This window comes from Somniosus microcephalus, chromosome 1, assembly GCF_052327205.1.
Source record: "Somniosus microcephalus isolate GS21.2 chromosome 1, FLI_Smic_1.0, whole genome shotgun sequence".
In the NCBI taxonomy this organism is placed as follows: domain Eukaryota; kingdom Metazoa; phylum Chordata; class Chondrichthyes; order Squaliformes; family Somniosidae; genus Somniosus; species Somniosus microcephalus.
The window spans coordinates 348,356,025-348,374,412 of record NC_140987.1 but is presented as its reverse complement, the minus strand read 5'-3'; positions in this window follow the sequence as shown (position 1 = coordinate 348,374,412).

Here is an 18,388-nt window from a genome sequence, read left to right as displayed (position 1 = left end):
GTCTTTCAGATGCGATGTTAAACTGAGGCCCCGTCTGTCCTCTCAGGTGGACGTAAAAGATCTTATGCCACTTGATGTAATAAAACTCACTACGCACTTGGTTTGAGTATAAAGCAAGGCTTTAATCAACTTGTTTCAGAACATGGAGGTCTAGTTGTACTTCACTAGTTCCTTGTCTTATAAAATGTCCCTGGCAAGCTGGGGCCAACGCCCGAGTATTTATACTCCTTGGACGGCGCCACCAGCTGGCCGTCCAGCGTTATTTCACGAGTAGTATCTTGATGAATGATGAGATTTATAACATTCTTCCTGCCTAAAAGATTTAGAAGTCCGACGACTTTCTCTTAGCGGATCAGGAAGACCACGAATAGCCGCAGTCTTTTAGATTTTTGCTTATGGCTAGAAGGCACGTCTCCCTGGACTGTGTCTTGGTCCCTGGGCCGCTTGATCCATACCGGTGGATCGACAGGGCCCGTGTTGCTCTGATCGACCCGAGGGAGGCTGGGGAGATCGTGACTCCGGGTACGGGTCCCCACAGGCGCAGATCTGGCTTGATCCTGTTGGATAGCTGGGGATTGACCGGCGTGCTGGCCTCGGGTGGCCATCCCACGGGGAGCGCTCGGCTCCCCGAGTGGATCCGGTGGGGCAGCTGGTAGATCTCTCGATGCCCCAGGTAGGGCGTCATCTTCGGGGGAGCGCAGAGTGTCGGCATCATCCCCGTGGGTCCCTCTATCGGTTGGGTTCGTGGAACCGGCCGGACAGGGAGCCAGGTCCCGGAGCGAAACAGTGGACTCCCAGCCATCCGGGTACTGCACGTGCGCATACGTAGGGTTGACGTCCGTGAGTTCTACCTCGTTGACGAGAGGGTCGGTATTAGATGATCGGATGAATCTTTGGAGCAGCACGGGGCCGGGAGCTGCTAACCATGACGGTAGAGACGTCCCATGGGTGGAGCGACGCTGGAAGCTGAAGAATCACTCGTGAGGTGTGACATTGGTAGAAGTAGAAAGGAGAGACCTGATGGAAAGCAGCATGTCAGGGAGCATAGTTTCCCACTGCTGGTCTGGTAGGTTGCGTGACCTCAGCGCAAGACAAACAGCGTTCCAAATGATAGCGTTGTATCTCGCAACCTGGCCATTACCGATGGGATGGTACAGTGTTGTTTTACTTGTGGCGATTCCCCGTTGGGAGAGATAACTTTTGAGTTCGCTTGACATGAAGGAGGGACCCCGATCAGAGTGGATGAAATTGTCCGTACCGCAAAGGGAAAAGACTTGATCAAGGCATTTGATCACTGTGGAAGTAAGCATATTGGGACAGGGGAAAGCAAAGGGAAAGCGTGAAATTCGTCCACCATAGTCAGTAAGTAGGTGTTTCGCGTTGAGGAGGGCAATGGCCCTTTCAAGTCAATGCTGAGTCGCTGCATAGCGTGTATGAGCGAGCCATCCGATGGACGGAAGAATTGCGGTTTTAATTCCGCACAAATGCTACAGGAGGAGCACGTTCTTTTCACATCTTCCGTAGAAAATGGGAGATTTTTAGATCGCACAAAGTGCAGCATACGGGTAACGCCAGGATGGCATAAGTCAGTATGAAGATCCGCCAGAGTCGAAGTTGACATAGAGGAGCAAAATGCCCGTGTGAGGATATCCGGGGCCACATTCTCTTTGCCGGGTCGATAATGTATGGTGTATCCAAAGGCGGCCAATTCCATCCTCCAGAGTTGTATTTTGTTATTCTTGATCTTAGTGCGTTTCCGGTTATCCAGCATAAAGGCCACGGAGCGCTGATCGGTTATAAGTGTGAAATGGCTACGAGCGAGAAAACGACTCCATTTTTGTACCGCTTCGATAATGGCCGTAGCCTCCTTCTCGACAGGAGGATAATGGAGCTCGCTACCCTGCAAAGTTCTGGACAGAAATGCAACGGGTCGACCACCTTGATTCAAGGTAGCAGAGATTGCCACATCCGATGCATTGCACTCGACCACGAAAGGAAGATTTTCATCAATGGAATGAAGCATGGCTTTTTCCAGTTGTCGCTTGAGGAGTTTGAAAGCTGAAATAGCCATTGCCTCTAATGGAAATGACTTTGCTTGAGGCAGGGGCTGTATCTTGTCAGAGAAGTGGGGTAACCATTTTGCATAATAGGCGAACATGCCGAGTGCCCGACGAAGAGAGCCGAGATTCGTAGGGGGAGGGAGCTTCTGAAGCGGACGAAGTCGCTCCGGATCCGCTTTGATGACACCATTGCCCACCCAGTAGCCAAGGATGTTGACTGATGGTACTGATTTCACAGATTTGGACTCATTTAAGGTTAAGTTGCGACGACGGAGAACGTCAAAAAATTTCTGGAGGTTGGCATCATGCTCCTTCTGGTCATGACCAGCAATGATGATATTATCTGTAGTGTATGTACCTTGAAGAAGGAACTATATTCTGCAGCCCCTGTATACTGCAGTACCAGTAGTGACCACCCCTGTATATAAGCCTGTGTAGTAACTTTGTATAGTAGTTCCAGTTTTGTCTCCATTCAGTAAACACCTGTTATAACCAACTTCTGCAGTCCGTGTCTCAATTACACACGGATGTTACATTGGCGACGAACAGATCTGAACTTACCTACAGTTCTGCACCACCTCACGGGGATCCATTCCTGAAGCGAAGTTGTTAGAGGTCGAGGCCAGAAGGAAGAAATCCAAAAAGAAAAAAAAAACAAACAGAAGAAACGGGCGTCGACCGTGGGCAACCGCCCTCTGATTCATCGAATTCGAAGATTTGCAGGAGAGGCTGTCGAGAGTTGGGCTTGGTTCTCCAGTCTATGGTGTTCCAGCTAATTGGGCTGGTGGCAGGTAGTACACTGATCCTTCCTTGTGAGGAATGGAACTAGGTGAACCCAACTGCAGGAAGGCAAACTGAGGCAGAGGTTAGGTTGCAAAAACAAAGATAGACTTTACTTGAAATAAACAAAACAACAACAGCACAGATACAGGCTAGCAGGCTGTAGTGTATGTGCTTTAAGTCAGAACTACTTTTTACAGCTCCTGTATACTGTAGTACCGGCAGTAACCACACCGGTATATAAGCTGTGCGCATGCCTCTGTACTCCAGTCTAGAGATGACCCTCCTCCAGTAAAGACCTGTTGTTTGTTTATGTACAGCATCCGTGTAATTCTTTATCCACTGAACCACAGATCTAACAGTGGCGACGAGTGTTGATGCGAATCTACCTGCAACATTAATTTTTTTTAAAATAGTCGAGTCCAGGAACACGGGCGTCGACCGCGAGCAACCGCCCAGCAGTCAGGCAGAGATCCAACTTCGCTGGGGAGGCTGTGGAGAGCCGGGCTTGGTTCCCCAGCCACAACGAGCAGTAAGAGACCGACGACAGGTCCTGAGCAGACCCTTCCCGAGCAGCAGCGGCTGGAGCCGACCGACGGCAGAGAGAGAGAGAGCCGGGCAGCGTCGACGGGGTAAGAAAAAGGGTGAAGAGAGCAGGGCGCAGCCGGGGGTTGATCACCGAGCGGCGTCGTGGAAAAATACTGCAAAACCGGAGAGAGGATAAGAAACAGCCGGGTTCTAGGCTGAGCGGCGTCGACAAATATCAAGAGAAGAACGCGCAGAGCACAGCCAGGGATCACGGGCTGATCAGGGTCCGCGGGGCGAAGTGCGGGAGACGCCATTGAGCCGTGGAGAAGCAGGGAGAGCGCGGGAGGCGCCATTTTGCGAAGCCGCAGCGGAGAGGACGGGCGAGCGCGGGAAGGAAGGAAAACGCGGGAGACGCCATTTTGTGCCAGCGGAGAAGAAGGGGAAGCGCGGGAGGCGCCATTGGTGATAGTTAACGCATAACCAAGGATGCCGAAGAGTGGCCAGCAAGAGTAATCACAAGGCAGTGAAACTCAAGACTGAGCAATGAACATAAACTAAGCACCACTTAAATAGTAGGCATATAACAATGCACAGGTGAGTACAATTAGGAATAAAGAAGGACACAATTAAGAGTTCATGGTGCCCTCTGGTGGCGAGGCGAGGCAGAATCTGGGTCATTCCTGACAGGACCCGCCCCCCCTAGGAACGGCCCCTGACATTCCCCCAGAAGGTCCATGGCGACGACGAAGAAAGTTCTGCACTAAATCGCGATCCAGGATGTGTCGGTCCGGGACCCAGGAGCGTTCCTCCGGACCATATCCCTCCCAGTCCACCAGGAACTGGAGGCCCCCGCGAACCCGGCGAGAGTCCATCAGGCGACGGACCGTGTAGGCAGGCTGGCCTTCGATGATGCAGGGAGCAGGAGGAGGCCTCGTGGCGGGCGCCAGGGAACTGATGGCCACTGGCCGGAGCCGGGAGACATGGAAGGTAGGATGAATCCGCATGGAGTGGGGCAGCTGGAGATGGTAGGACACCGGGTTGACCTTCCTCAACACCGTGAAGGGACCGATGAAATGGGGCGCCAGCTTGCGGGACTCCACTCGCAGCGGGAGATCCTGCGTAGAAAGCCAGACCCTCTGACCAGGACGTAATGAAGGAGCCGGTCTGTGCCGCTTGTTGGCCTGGATCTGTCGTTGCCGAGAAGCTCATTGTAAGGCCAGCCGCACTCTCCTCCAGGTCCGTTGACAGCGCTGGACAAACTTCTCCGTGGAGGGAACCCCCACCTCGAGCTCCTGCAACAGTGGAGGCTGAAAACCGAACTGGCACTCGAATGGCGATATTCCTGTGGAGGAGCAGCGCAAGGTGTTGTGCGCGTACTCAGCCCAGACGATGTGACGACTCCAGGTCGCAGGGTTAGCGGACACGAGACACCTCAGGGTCGTCTCCAGGTCTTGGTTGATCCGTTCTGTTTGACCGTTAGACTGAGGGTGGAAACCCGAGGAAAGGCTGACAGTAGCTCCAATGAGCTTGTAGAAAGCTCTCCAAAACCGGGAGGCGAATTGTGGACCACGGTCAGAGACGATGTCAAGAGGCAAACCGAACAACCTGAAAACATGCTGGACCATGAGCTCGGCTGTCTCTTGGGGTGAGGGAAGCTTGGGCAAGGGCAGAAAGCGACAGGCTTTGGAGAAGCAATCCACGATGACCAGAATGACAGTGTTGCCTTGAGATGGTGGAAGGCCGGTGATGAAATCCACAGAGAGGTGTGACCAGGGGCGGGTGGGAATGGGGAGAGGATGCAGCAAACCCTGGGGGCGAGATCGAGGGTTTTTGTTTCGTGCACAAATAGCACAAGCTGCCATGAACGCCTTTACGTCCTTCTCCATGGTGGGCCACCAGAACCTTCTGCGAAGGAACTCCAGCGTCCTGGATGTGCCTGGATGACCGGTGAGTCGCGACGAATGCCCCCACTGCAGGACTTGTGAACGTGCTGTGTTGGGAACAAAAAGGCGACCGGGTGGGCCGTTGCCAGGGTCTGCCTCCCTCTGTTGCGCCTTTCTGACCAGCGTCTCGATCCCCCAGCGAACCGGTGCTACAATGCGAGAAGTAGGAAGAATAGGTTCTGGTTGTCTCTCCCGCTCAGGTGGATCAAATTGCCTGGAGAGAGCATCAGGCTTGAGATTCTTGGATCCTGGACGATATGACAGGACAAAGTCAAAACGATTGAAAAACAGTGCCCAGCGAGCTTGACGTGAGTTAAGCCGTTTGGCCTCCTGGATATAGGCCAGATTCTTATGGTCTGTCCAGACAATGAACGGGTGTTTAGACCCCTCCAACCAATGTCTCCGCTCCTCCAGTGCCAACTTAACTGCTAGTAGTTCCCGGTTCCCAATATCGTAGTTTCGTTCTGCAGGAGTGAGTCAGCGAAAAAAGAAGGCGCAAGGGTGCAGTCTGTTGTCGTTAGACCGCTGGGACAAAACGGCACCCACTCCTATATCCGAGGCATCCACCTCGACAATGAAGGGGAGTGAGGGATCCGGAATCACGAGGACAGGAGCAGACATGAAGCGCCGCTTGAGATCCTCGAAAGCCTGCGCAGCCTCAGCAGACCAACTGAACCGGGTGGAAGCGGTTTTGGTGAGGGCGTTGAGAGGGGCAGCAATGGTGCTGAAGTTCCTGATGAATCTCCGATAGAAATTAGCAAACCCCAAGAAGCATTGCACCTGTTTGAGAGAGGTGGGTGGTGGCCAATCTCGGACAGCTTGGGTCTTGCCAGGGTCCATTTGGATGTTGCCGCTGGAGATGATGAAGCCCAGAAATGAAACCGTGGAAACGTGAAACTCACACTCCTCAGCCTTGACAAACAAAAGGTTGTTAAGCAGACGTTGCAGGACTTGCCTTACATGCTGGACATGATCGTGAAGAGTTTTGGAGAAAATGAGAATGTCATCCAGGTAGACAAAGACAAAGCGATTCAGCATGTCTCGGAGGACGTCGTTGATGAGCGTCTGGAACACAGCAGGGGCATTGGTCAATCCAAAGGGCATGACCAGATTCTCATAGTGCCCAGTAGGTGTGTTGAATGCTGTCTTCCACTCGTCCCCTTCGCAGACGCGGATGAGGTTGTAGGCGTTGTGGAGATCCAATTTTGTGAAGACTGTGGCTCCCTGTAGTAACTCGAAGGCCGTCGACATGAGCGGAAGAGGATAACTGTTTTTTATAGTAATCCTGTTAAGGCCACGGTAGTCGATGCAGGGGCGGAGACCTCCATCTTTCTTACTCACAAAGAAAAAACCGGCACCAGCAGGAGAGGTGGACGGACGGATGAAGCCAGCGGCGAGGGTGTCACGGACGTAATCCTCCATGGCGGTGGTCTCTGGAGCAGAAAAAGGGAGAAGACCCCACCCCTAGGTGGGCATGTCCCAGGCAGGAGGTCAATGGCACAGTCATATGGCCTATGAGGGGGAAGTGATGTGGCTCGAACCTTACTGAAGACCTCCTTTAAATCCTCATACTCGGGAGGCACTCGGGACAATTCAGAGTGCGATGGGGACTCCTGGGGCTGGGAAGGAGACTTGGAGCGAAGACAGGTGGTATGGCAGGCGGAGCCCCATTCCGTAAGCCGGCCAGCGGCCCAATCCATGCGAGGATTATGGCAGGCCAACTAAGGGTAACCCAGAACTAATGGAAACACGGGAGAGTGGATAAGGGAGAATTGGATGGTCTCGAAATGTTGTCCTTCCATGCCCAAACACAGGGGGGCAGTAAGATGGTGAATAGTTCCGGAGCCCAGGGGTCTTCCATCCAGGGCGACAACAGTGAGGGGGTGATCAGGATGGGTCAGGGGAATCGTGAGCTGTTTGGCTAAACCCAGATCCATGAAGTTACCATCGGACCCAGAATCCACCAGGGCCTTAAGATAATGTTGTTGATTGCCCCAGAAAAGGGAGGATGCCAGCAGGACCCTAGAAACAGTGGGGCCATGAGGGATGGCTACGCTCATCTCAGGTCCCTCCGTCCTGGACGGGCCCTGGCTTTTCCCACCAACTTTGGGCAAGAAGAGCGAAAGTGGCCCGATTCCCCACAATAGAGGCAAGATCCCTCTCTCATTCGGCAATCACGTTCAGGCTGCGAGAGATGAGTTACTCCCAACTGCATGGGCTCCTCTGGATCAATCAAAGATGGACTCGGGATGGCTCGGAGGTTCTCGGATGGCTTCAAAGCAGGGAAGGCTCTGGTCTCCGGAAGCGGGGTGAAAAAGGAGCGGCGTTCTCTTCGCCTCTCATGGAGACGATTATCCACTCGAATGGAGATATCAAAGAGAGACTCCAAATCACTCACCGGATCTCTGGAAGTCAGTTCGTCCTTGATTTCATCCGTGAGACCGTGGCGAAAAGTGGCGATGAGCGCCTCCGAATTCCATTGGCTCTCTGCAGCAAGAGTGCGAAACTCAATAGCGTAGTCTGCAACGCTACAAGCCCCCTGGCGAAGCCGAAGCAGTTTGTTAGATGCCTCTCTCCCACTGACAGGATGATCAAAGACCCTTCTCATCCCCTCAGAGAAAAGTTGGTAGTTTGAACATGCCGGAGTTTGCTGTTCCCAGGCGGCCGTAGCCCAGGTAAGTGCTTTGCCGGTGAGTAGCGAAATGATGTAGGCCACTCGGGAATGGTCACTGGGAAATAATGAACCTTGCAGTTGGAAAGCCAGGAAACACTGGGTAAAAAAACCTCAACATCCTCCTGGGTTACCGTCATAGCGCTCGGGTGCAGGTAATCGAGGTTCTTTCAGAGGGGGAGACGAAACCGGAGGAGCGGGTAACGGTGCTGGAATAGCTTGGATCACCTGACTCTGGCTCTGATGGAAAGCAATGACGAGGGCCTCCAGCTGTCCCTGGGTTCGGGAGAATGACGTGGCGAGGCACCGCAGTTCGTCCAAGATCAGTTGTAGCTGTTCAAAGATTTGTCGTAGCCATTGGTCCTTCTCTGCTGGGTCCATGTTTTGGCTCAGTCTTGCTGTGAGGAATGGAACTAGGTGAACCCAACTACAGGAAGGCAAACTGAGGCAGAGGTTAGGTTGCAAAAACAAAGATAGACTTTACTTGAAATAAACAGAATAACAACAGCACAGATACAGGCTAGCAGGCCAGCCAGAGGAATCACAAGGCAGTGAAACTCAAGACCAAGCAATGAACATAAACTAAGCACCACTTAAATAGTAGGCATATAACAATGCACAGGTGAGTACAATTAGGAATAAAGAAGGACACAATTAAGAGTACATAGTGCCCTCTGGTGGCGAGACGAGGCAGAATCTGGTTCATTCCTGACATTCCTGGGCTGCGGCGGGCTAGAGCTCGATCGGGTGGCTTTTCAACGGGGCCGAGCAGTGTTGTCGGGAAGAGGAGAGAGAGAGAGAGGGTGGAGCACACAGGGCGCGGCCGGTGCTATGAAGCCGGGCAGCGTACAGACCCGAGAAGAGGGAGGAAAGTGTCCCATAGGGTCTGCTCTGACGACGGGAACAGTAATTAAAATAAAAGAAATTAGAAGCGCAGAAAGCCGCGAGGAGCTGCAGTTTGCCACGGGGACCGCGGAGAGCGGCGTTGGCAGCAGCGCGGGGGGGAAGTGCGCGAAGACCATAGGGCGTCGCCATCAAGGCATAAAAACGCCAGCAACAGCGCTGGCAGCAGCGGAAAAGACAGGAAGCGTGGGAGGCGCCATCTTAATCCAGCGGGGAAGAAGGCAAAGCGCGGGAGGCGCCATTTTGTTCAATCGAGGAAGAAGGCAAAGCGCGGGAGGCACCATCTTGGATCTCCAAGATGCCGAAGACTGGCAATATCACTGCCTTCGATAATGCAATAGAAGACTGGACCACGTATGTGGAAAGAGTCGAAGTATATTGCAAGGCAAATGAAGTAGCCGATGAGAAAAAGGCATCGGTACTACTAAACTTAATGGGTGCAAGAACGTACGGCCTATTGCGGAACCTGATCACTCCAGTCAAACCGATGGAGAAGAGTTTTAACGAAATTGTTGATATCCTACAGGAACACCTAAATCCTACACCGCTGCTGATAGCAGAAAGATTTAAATTCCACAAGAGAAATCAGCATAAAGATGAGAGCAATGCTGATTACCTTACGGAACTATGCAAGCTATCAAAGCACTGCCAGTTCGGAGCAGGACTGGCAGATACCCTATGGGACAAATTTGTCTTTGGACTCCTGAGTGAAGGAGCCAGAAGAGGTTACTCTCAGAGAAAGAGCTGACGCTAGATAAGGCTTTCAGCGTGGCAGTATCTTACGAAGCATCAGCAAGGGGAGCTGCGGAAATACAGCAAAAGCCACAGGAATACGGCACCCATGAAATGACACGGGGATTTGAAAAATGTTATCGCTGTGGCAGAACAACCCATGACCAGAAGGACTGCTGGTCCAAGGATAAAACATGCAGGCAATGCGGAAAGATGGGACACATTGCACGAGTTTGCAGGTCCGGGAAGAAGACTAACGACAACAAAAAGACTACTAAGGAAAAGTACAGGAAAGTACAAAAGATGACGGACAGTAGTTCCGAAGACCAGAAGAGCGATAGTGAATCCGGGAACAAGAGACTAAGCTGTCTCAAACTACACAACGTAATCACAAAAGAGGATCACCGAACCATTTGGGTCACCCTCACGATAGCAGGGTCCCAAGTCAAAATGGAATTGGATACAGGACCAGCCCTGACCGTCATGAATCGACGAGACTATGAGCGGCTATTCTCACACATACCCTTGAAAGACACATCCATTGTCTTGAAGACATATACGGTGCAGAAAGTATACCCCAGAGGGAAAATAAGGGTGCCTGTCGAATACAACGGCAAGGAAATACATAAATTGTATCTGTACATACTCAAGATGGTGGACCACCGTTATTGGGACGTGAATGGATGAGAAAGATAAGTTTAGACTGGCACTCCATTCAGGCACTGACTGTGGCTGGTAAAAAGGATGACGACGTCACACCTGGACGATTGTCAAAAATCTTGGCTAACGCTAAAGAGGTATTTCAACAAGAACTGGGAGCTCTTAAAGGCATAACCGCCTCGATAAAAATAGGAGAGAATGCAATTCCCAAGTTTTTCAAAGCAAGACCGGTACCGTATGCAATTCGCCCAGCCGTCGAGGCAGAGCTGGAGAATCTGCAGAATGCAGGCGTCTTAACTAAGGTAGACTGGAGCGAGTGGGCGACACCCATCGTTCCTGTCATGAAGAAAACGTTAAACAATAAGTCTGAGGAGCCAAGGAAGGTTCGCATCTGTGGGGTCTTCAAGGTGACTGTGAACCCAGTCCTTCACACAGTACAGTATCCTCTTCCGAGGATAGAAGATATTTTCGCCTCTCTATCTGGAGGGAAACGTTTTACAAAAATTGACCTAGCGCAAGCATATTTGCAGATGGAGGTTGAAGAATCCTCTAGGAAATATCTCACAATAAACACTCACAAAGGTCTTTACCAGTATAATCGACTGGTATTCGGAGTTGCATCAGCTCCGGCTATGTGGCAAAGAACGATGGAACAAGTCCTGCAAGGGATTCCGGGGACTCAGTGTTACTTGGACGACATCCTAGTGACAGGTGAAAATGACAGTGAACACCTTGCCAACCTAGAGCAGGTGCTCACTAGACTACGAGAACATGGGCTACGAATCAATCGCCCCAAGTGCGAGTTTTTTAAGAAACAAATATCGTATTGTGGCCACGTGATTGATGAAGAGGGGTTACATAAGTCCCCTGACAAAATTGAAGTGGTAGTTAAGGCTCCAGCGCCTGAAAATGTGTCGCAACTGAGGTCATTCCTCGGACTGGTGAATTACTACCATAAGTTTTTGCCGAATTTGTCCACAATTCTGCATCCACTGAACGCCCTGCTACAAACTGGAGTAGCATGGAAATGGAGCGATGAATGTAAGCGGGCCTTTCAGAAGTGTAAAGGCCTGATCACTTCAAGAGAAGTATTGGCTCACTACAACCCATCACTACCGATAAGACTGGCGTGTGATGCGTCTCCCTACGGCGTTGGAGCGGTACTGTCACATAAATCCCTTGATGGTTCAGAGAGGCCGATAGCTTTTGCGTCACGCTCGTTAACTGCAGCCGAGCGTAACTACGCCCAGATTGACAGAGAGGCCCTCAGCCTGGTGTGGGGGGTGAAGAAGTTCAATCACTACCTGCACGGACAGAAATTTACTCTACTAACTGATCATCAACCTCTTGTCTCCATTTTCAACCCTAAGAAGGGTGTCCCGATAATGACAGCACAACGGCTACAGAGGTGGTCCCTTTTCCTAGGGGCACACCAATATGACATCGAGTACAAAGGAACTAAACAGCATGGGAATGCTGATGGATTGTCGCGCCTACCGTTGCCGATGGTGGAAGAAGCACCTGCAGTGGATCCTGTGGAGATATTCCACTCGACCATAGACGAATGTCTACCTGTGACAAATGCAAACATAGAAAAGGAAACACGAAATGACCCGACACTCTCCAGGGTCTATGATTTAACGGTGAAGGGTTGGCCAGCACATGGCGAACCACTGTTGCCAGCACTCTCGCCGAGAAGAGAACAGCTGTCAGTGTGCCGAGGAACCTTGATGTGTGGATCCAGAGTAGTAATTCCACCCAAATTGAAGGATAGAGTGCTCAATGAGCTTCATGAGGGTCATCTGGGAGGGGTAAAAATGAAGAACTTAGCCAGAGCGTTTGTGTGGTGGCCGGGAATCGATAGAGAAATCAAAGAGATGACCAAGAGCTGCACAGGATGCCAGAAGGTCCAAAACGCCCCACCACAAGCCCCTCTACATCCATGGTAGTGGCCCTCATCTCCATGGCAAAGGGTACACATTGATTTTGCTGGTCCATTTATGGACTCGATGTTTTTAATTGCGGTGGATGCACATTCAAAGTGGCCAGAGGTAATAAAAATGTCCTCAACCACCACAGAAAAAACTATCACAGTCTTACGAACCATATTCGCCAGAAATGGGCTGCCTGAACAGATTTGCTCCGACAATGGACCACAGTTTGTGTCTGAAGAGTTCCGGAGGTTCTTAAAGAACAATGGTGTTAAGCATTACACATCCGCCCCATATCATCCAGCCACCAATGGATTGGCTGAGAGGTTCGTTCAAACATTCAAGAAGGCTATCAAGGCAATGTGTAATGAAGACATACCCCTACAACACAAGGTGGATAACTTCTTGTTTGCCTACCGGAATGCGACACATGCAGTTACCAACCAAACTCCAGCCATGATGTTCTTCAATCGAAGACTACGATGCCGCTTGGATTTGGTTAAGCCAAACATCAGAAGAGATGTGGAGAACAGGCAATTTCAGAATATGAATGAAAGGCCAACCAGGAGTTTCAAGATAGGTCAACCAGTTTTGGCTCGGGACTACCGCACAGAGAAATGGCAGCCAGGAACGATCTGCACACGGCAAGGACCTCTAATGTATACCGTGGACGTTGGAGAGAGCATTGTCAGACGCCATGCTGACCAGATTCTAGAGTCACTGGAAAACGTCAAATCTACACCATGATCCTATACACCTGGTGATGAAACCGAAGTACCAATTGCATCTACCTCAGAATCGGTGATATTGGAAGCAGACGAACCAAACAACGACGTTGATCCTGAATCAACTTTGCCAGAAGAACCTGATACCCCAAAGAGGCGTTATCCAGACAGAATCAGGAAGCCTCCTCAAAGACTGAATTTATAATTGATTAACTTCAGCTAATGTATATAGCAACTGTAATTGTAAATATGTTATTTAATTATTAATCGAATGTTATGTACTGTTTAGCTAAAAGGGGAGGAATTGTAGTGTATGTACCTTGAAGAAGGAACTATATTCTGCCGCCCCTGTATACTGCAGTACCAGTAGTGACCACCCCTGTATATAAGCCTGTGTAGTAACTTTGTATAGTAGTTCCAGTTTTGTCTCCATTCAGTAAACACCTGTTATAACCAACTTCTGCAGTCCTTGTCTCAATTACACACGGACGTTACATTATCCAGATATGGAAAAGTGTCCGTTAAGTTGTCCTGTTTGACTAGGCTATCCATTGCCCGTTGAAAGATGGCCACCCCATTGGTGACCCCAAATGGAAGGCGACAAAACTGGTAAAGCCGACCATTGGCCTCAAAGGCCGTATACTTCTTGTCAGAGTCCTTTAATGGCACTTGATGATATGCGCTCCTTAAATCAAAAGTTGAAAATACCTTGTAGTTGGCAAGGTTATTGACCATGTCATCGATGCGTGGTAGTGGGTAGGCATCCAGGTCAGTATACTGGTTAATAGTTTGCAAGTAATCGATGCAAAGACGTTTCTTGTGTTGCTTCAGAGGATTTTTAACAACGACGACTTGAGCCCGCCAGGAAGATGAACATGGCTCAATGATACCGTCAGCTAGAAGGCAAGAGATTTCTGTCTCAATAAAGGGTCGATCATCTTGGCTGAAACATCGTGATTTAGTGACTATGGGCTTACATCGGGGGGAAAGATTGGCAAACAAGGAGGGCTCGTCGAGCGAAGCCACCGAAAGCGCATTAAATGGTACTTTGGAAATAATAAGCCGGGTCCGGCTTTGACCCTCCAAACTCGAAAGTGAGACTTTTGTGTTGTTTCTGGAAATCCTGTCCCAGGAGCACATCACTGCATAGGTTCTTGAGCACCCCGAGCTGGGTGGAGAAATAAGTGCGGCCATTGAGAATAAGGTCGACAAGACAAAAGCCGGAAGAATTGATGGTCAGTGTCGTCAGAGCCATTGCAATTTCCCTGTCCGAGGGGTAAATACGCAGTTTTAACTTACTGACAGCCCGCTCACTAATGAAGCTGTCAGAGCTGCATGAGTCGATTAGTGCACTCAAAATGTGTCCATTTACCAAAATCTTCGTGGCTGCATGGGACAGACTTTGGGGAAAAACAGCTGTGATGGGAGGAGGGGCAGTTTTACCCTTGACAGCTGTAACCTTAGTAGTGGTTCTTGGGGGAAGAGCAGTTTTATAGATTGCAGCTGTAACCTTAGTCGTGGCTCTTGGGGGAGGAGCAGTTTTATAGATAGTAGCTGCAAAACTAACAGGAGCTCTCGACCGGTATACCTTAGAAAAGTGGCCTTTCTTACTAACAGCGGCTCTTGACTGGCATACCTTAGAAAAGTGACCTTTCTTGCTGCAATGATTGCAGGTCGCGTTACGAGCAGGACAAAATTTCCTATAATGGAACGCACCTCCACAGAAGAAGCACTTCCTTCCAGATTGCCAAGATGCCACTAGGGCAGGTTCGTCATCAGTGTAGGTTTCTACGGCAGGGTTGTCATCAGCCGGGTTGGAGTCGTCATCCGTGAGGGCTTCCGCCCGAGGCCTATCGAAAGAGTCACTAAAAGTGATAGCAGCAGCCCATGCACGTGGTGAAAGATAGGTGTCTGCATTCCTCTTTGCTAAGTCCAGAGAACATTCCTGGTCATAGGCAGCCTGTAACTTGAGGGTTTTATTCTCCAACAGACGCTGACATATGAAGGGAGACGCAATCCCATTAATAAAGGAATCATGAATTAACTCCTCCTGGTACTGCTCAGCTGTAACGGCTTTAAGATTAAAATCCTTGCTGAGCCTGCGAAGTTTCTGAAGGGATTTGTCAAGTGATTCCCCAGGTTGTTGTCGAGTTGTGGCCAGTAGATGCCGAGCAAAAATTTCATTTGAGGACTTGACATATAGCTGCTGTAGTATTTGGATAGCGGCATCATAGTCTACACAGTCTTCGATATAATCAAACACATGAGGGGATACATAATTAGCAAGCATTCGTAACTTGTTAGGAACATTCTCACCACACCCCTCAAGGAAGTTGCTAAAGGTACGACACCAGTGTTTCCATACCTTAGCGGCTGTAAGTGAATTCGGGTCTAGGTCGAGACGGGCGGGTCTGAGTAGTTTCTCCATGATGGATCGATTACTTGTCTGAGTTCCCTTCTACGGTTTGAGTCGTAGCTGGCTGTTCCCGAATCACCCAAAGCATGGAGTCGATATCAAGTTGATTAAATTGACGTAATAAAACTCACTACGCACTTGGTTTGAGCATAAAGCAAGGCTTTAATCAACTTGTTTCAGAACATGGCGGTCTAGTTGTACTTCACTAGTTCCTTGTCTTACAAAATATCCGTGGCAAGCTGGGGCCGACGCCCGAGTATTTATACTTCTTGGACGGCGCCACCAGCTGGCTGTCCAGTGTTATTTCATGAGTAGTTTCTTGATGAATGATGAGATTTATATCACCACTATTTTGAAGAAGAGCAGGGGAGTTATCCCTGGTGTTGTGGCCAATATAATTATCCCTCAATCAACCTCACTAAAACAGATTATCTGGTCATTATCACATTGCTGTTTGTGAGAGCTTGCTATGTCCAAATTGGCTGTTGCATTTCCTACATTACAACAGTGATTACACTTCAAAGGTACTTCATTGGTTGTAAAGCGCTTTAGAATGCCCGGAGTTTGTGAAAGACAGTAAGTAAATGCAAGTCTTTCTTTAATTTCCATCCCCTGGATTTAGCTCTGTTACTGACATTCCCAGCACATCATAGTTCACTACTACCACAACAGCCTCCAGTACTTCCAACATCTATATCAATTCATATAGATATAGATATAGATGCCAGAACTGGAGGCTGTTGTGACAGCAGGGAAGTATGTATATATGTATCCTTGTCTCATTCCCCCCAATGGCCCTTTACGCTTAATCAGTTGCACTTGCAAAGTTCTCTGCGCTACTAAATATCAAAGAGAATATCACAGAATCACAGAAACCCCACAGTGCAGATAAAGGCCATTTTGGCCCATCGAGCCTGCACCGACACATATTCCACCCGATCCCCGTAACCCCTGCACCAGCACATATCCCACCCTATCCCCGTAACCCCACGTATTTAATCCCCCTAACACTAAGGGTCAATTTATCATAGCCAATCAACCTAACCTGCACATCTTTAGACTGTGGGAGGAAACCGGAGCACCCGGAGAAAACCCACGCAAACACGGGGAGAATGTGCAAACTCCACACAGACAGTCACCCGAGGCCGGATTCGAACCCGGGTCCCTGGCGCTGTGAGGCAACAGTGCTAACCACTATGCCACCGTGCCGCCCCTCTATATTATTATTGTGACTCTGTGTGAGGGAACTTGGGCAGTTTACTTGCTAGTGCAAATATTTTACTGTTCCAAGTTGCTTATCATGTAACTGTATGGAATATGAATTCTGTATTATGAAATTACTGTCCTCTAATTGTTCAGCTCATCGGCGGTTGTGGAATGCATCTCTTAGATCAATGGAAACATTCAGCTGCAGTCATGAAGCAAGTTCTATCCATACACTGCCTGAGTATCTTATAATACTATTTTTGAAGTATTTATTCTCATTCAGCAAAAAGAAATAGTAGTTGAGTTAGGTAACAGTTTGTAACTTGAAGAGGTTGAGGTGCCACAAGGTCAGGTGTAACCAGGGTTCAGGAAACAGCCTCAGGGAAGGACATTTTCTGTGAATGTGTACAGGGGGTGAGAGTTAAACTATATTGAAAACATAAGGGGGCCTGAAATGTGCCAATTTGGAGTTTTGACAACAATTTTACCAACTTTGTGTCTTTCCTTAAGATTGACCTGTCCTTATAAAAATGGCAGCTGAAGCACATGTGGGACATATGCCAATCAGAATGAGGGATGTTTGGCCTCTATTTTGAACTGAAGAAACATCAATCAGTCTAGGGCCCGTTCTTGGAGTCTTACTAGGCATAAACTGCCTCCTAAGTACAGCAACTTACCCACTGTCCATGCTGGTGAATGACCCCAACTGATATGACCACTAAAATGCAGGGCCTTGCCCCCCCCCCACCCCGGTCGCAAGGTCTATTTACTCTCCAGATAACAAATCAAACAAGCTGCCCCAATCTTTTGACCTTTATTGGCCCCAGTGCAAGTCCAGCCAAGCCAAGCTTGTATCACTGCACTCCTCCCGCAAGCACCATGCAGTCAAGATCTACAATGGCTCATAAAATACATATATGAATGTATATTTAAACGTACAATTGCTTCATACAATATATTAGCAGCTCCCCCGTGGTGTTGCTTGTGGCGAGATAGGGTTTTTTTAATAACAGGGGTGTGCTGCCAAGTATTACTAACAGGAACACTGGGATCAACTTTGAGGCAGTCCATCGATCTGGGAGCACTGGAAGGGGCTGTCAGTACTACAATGGGGTCTCAAGCACTCACACTAATTTGAGGTGGTCCCAGAGTCTGGGACGGTGCTTTGGGATCACTGGGACAGGTCCTGCGATTTGGGATCACCGGGGCAGGGGTCTTGAAATCTGGAAGCATTTGGAGGGAAGGCATCAGAGTCTAGGAGTTCTGGGGGGGGTGCAGACCTGAGATCAGGTTACGCTGGGAATACAGCCTACTGGTTTTTGAGCACTGAGAGTGGATCCCAGGATCTGTGATTGTGGGTGGGGGGGGATGGAAATCTAAGGAGAGGATATTGGGGTCCAGTAAATTGGGCAGGAGGTTTAGGAGCTGGGGGGAGGAGGCATTGTCTGGCAATATTGCGGGGGGTGGGGGTTGAGGGGTTGCTGAAATTTGGTAGTATTGGAGAGGAGCAGAGTCTAGCGGTGTTGTGGGTGTGGGGGACCCAGGAAATTGAGACTCAAACTGCCCTTAGCCCTCTTAGATCATCAGGCACCATATCCCCCACGGTGTTCCTGCTCGTCCTCTGACACGTCTGCAGCCCTTTTTGCTTCCCAGGTACTTCACCATGCCACTTTCCCTGTTGACCAGCAGAGGTGCCAATGCCATTTACATGGCATTTATCCCAACCTCACTATCATGTACAGCAGTTACAACTAAATAGACAGGGTCAGAATCATGATATGCTCCTTTCCCAAGTTTACGTGAATCAATCTTCATCACTGCGTTCATGAACCT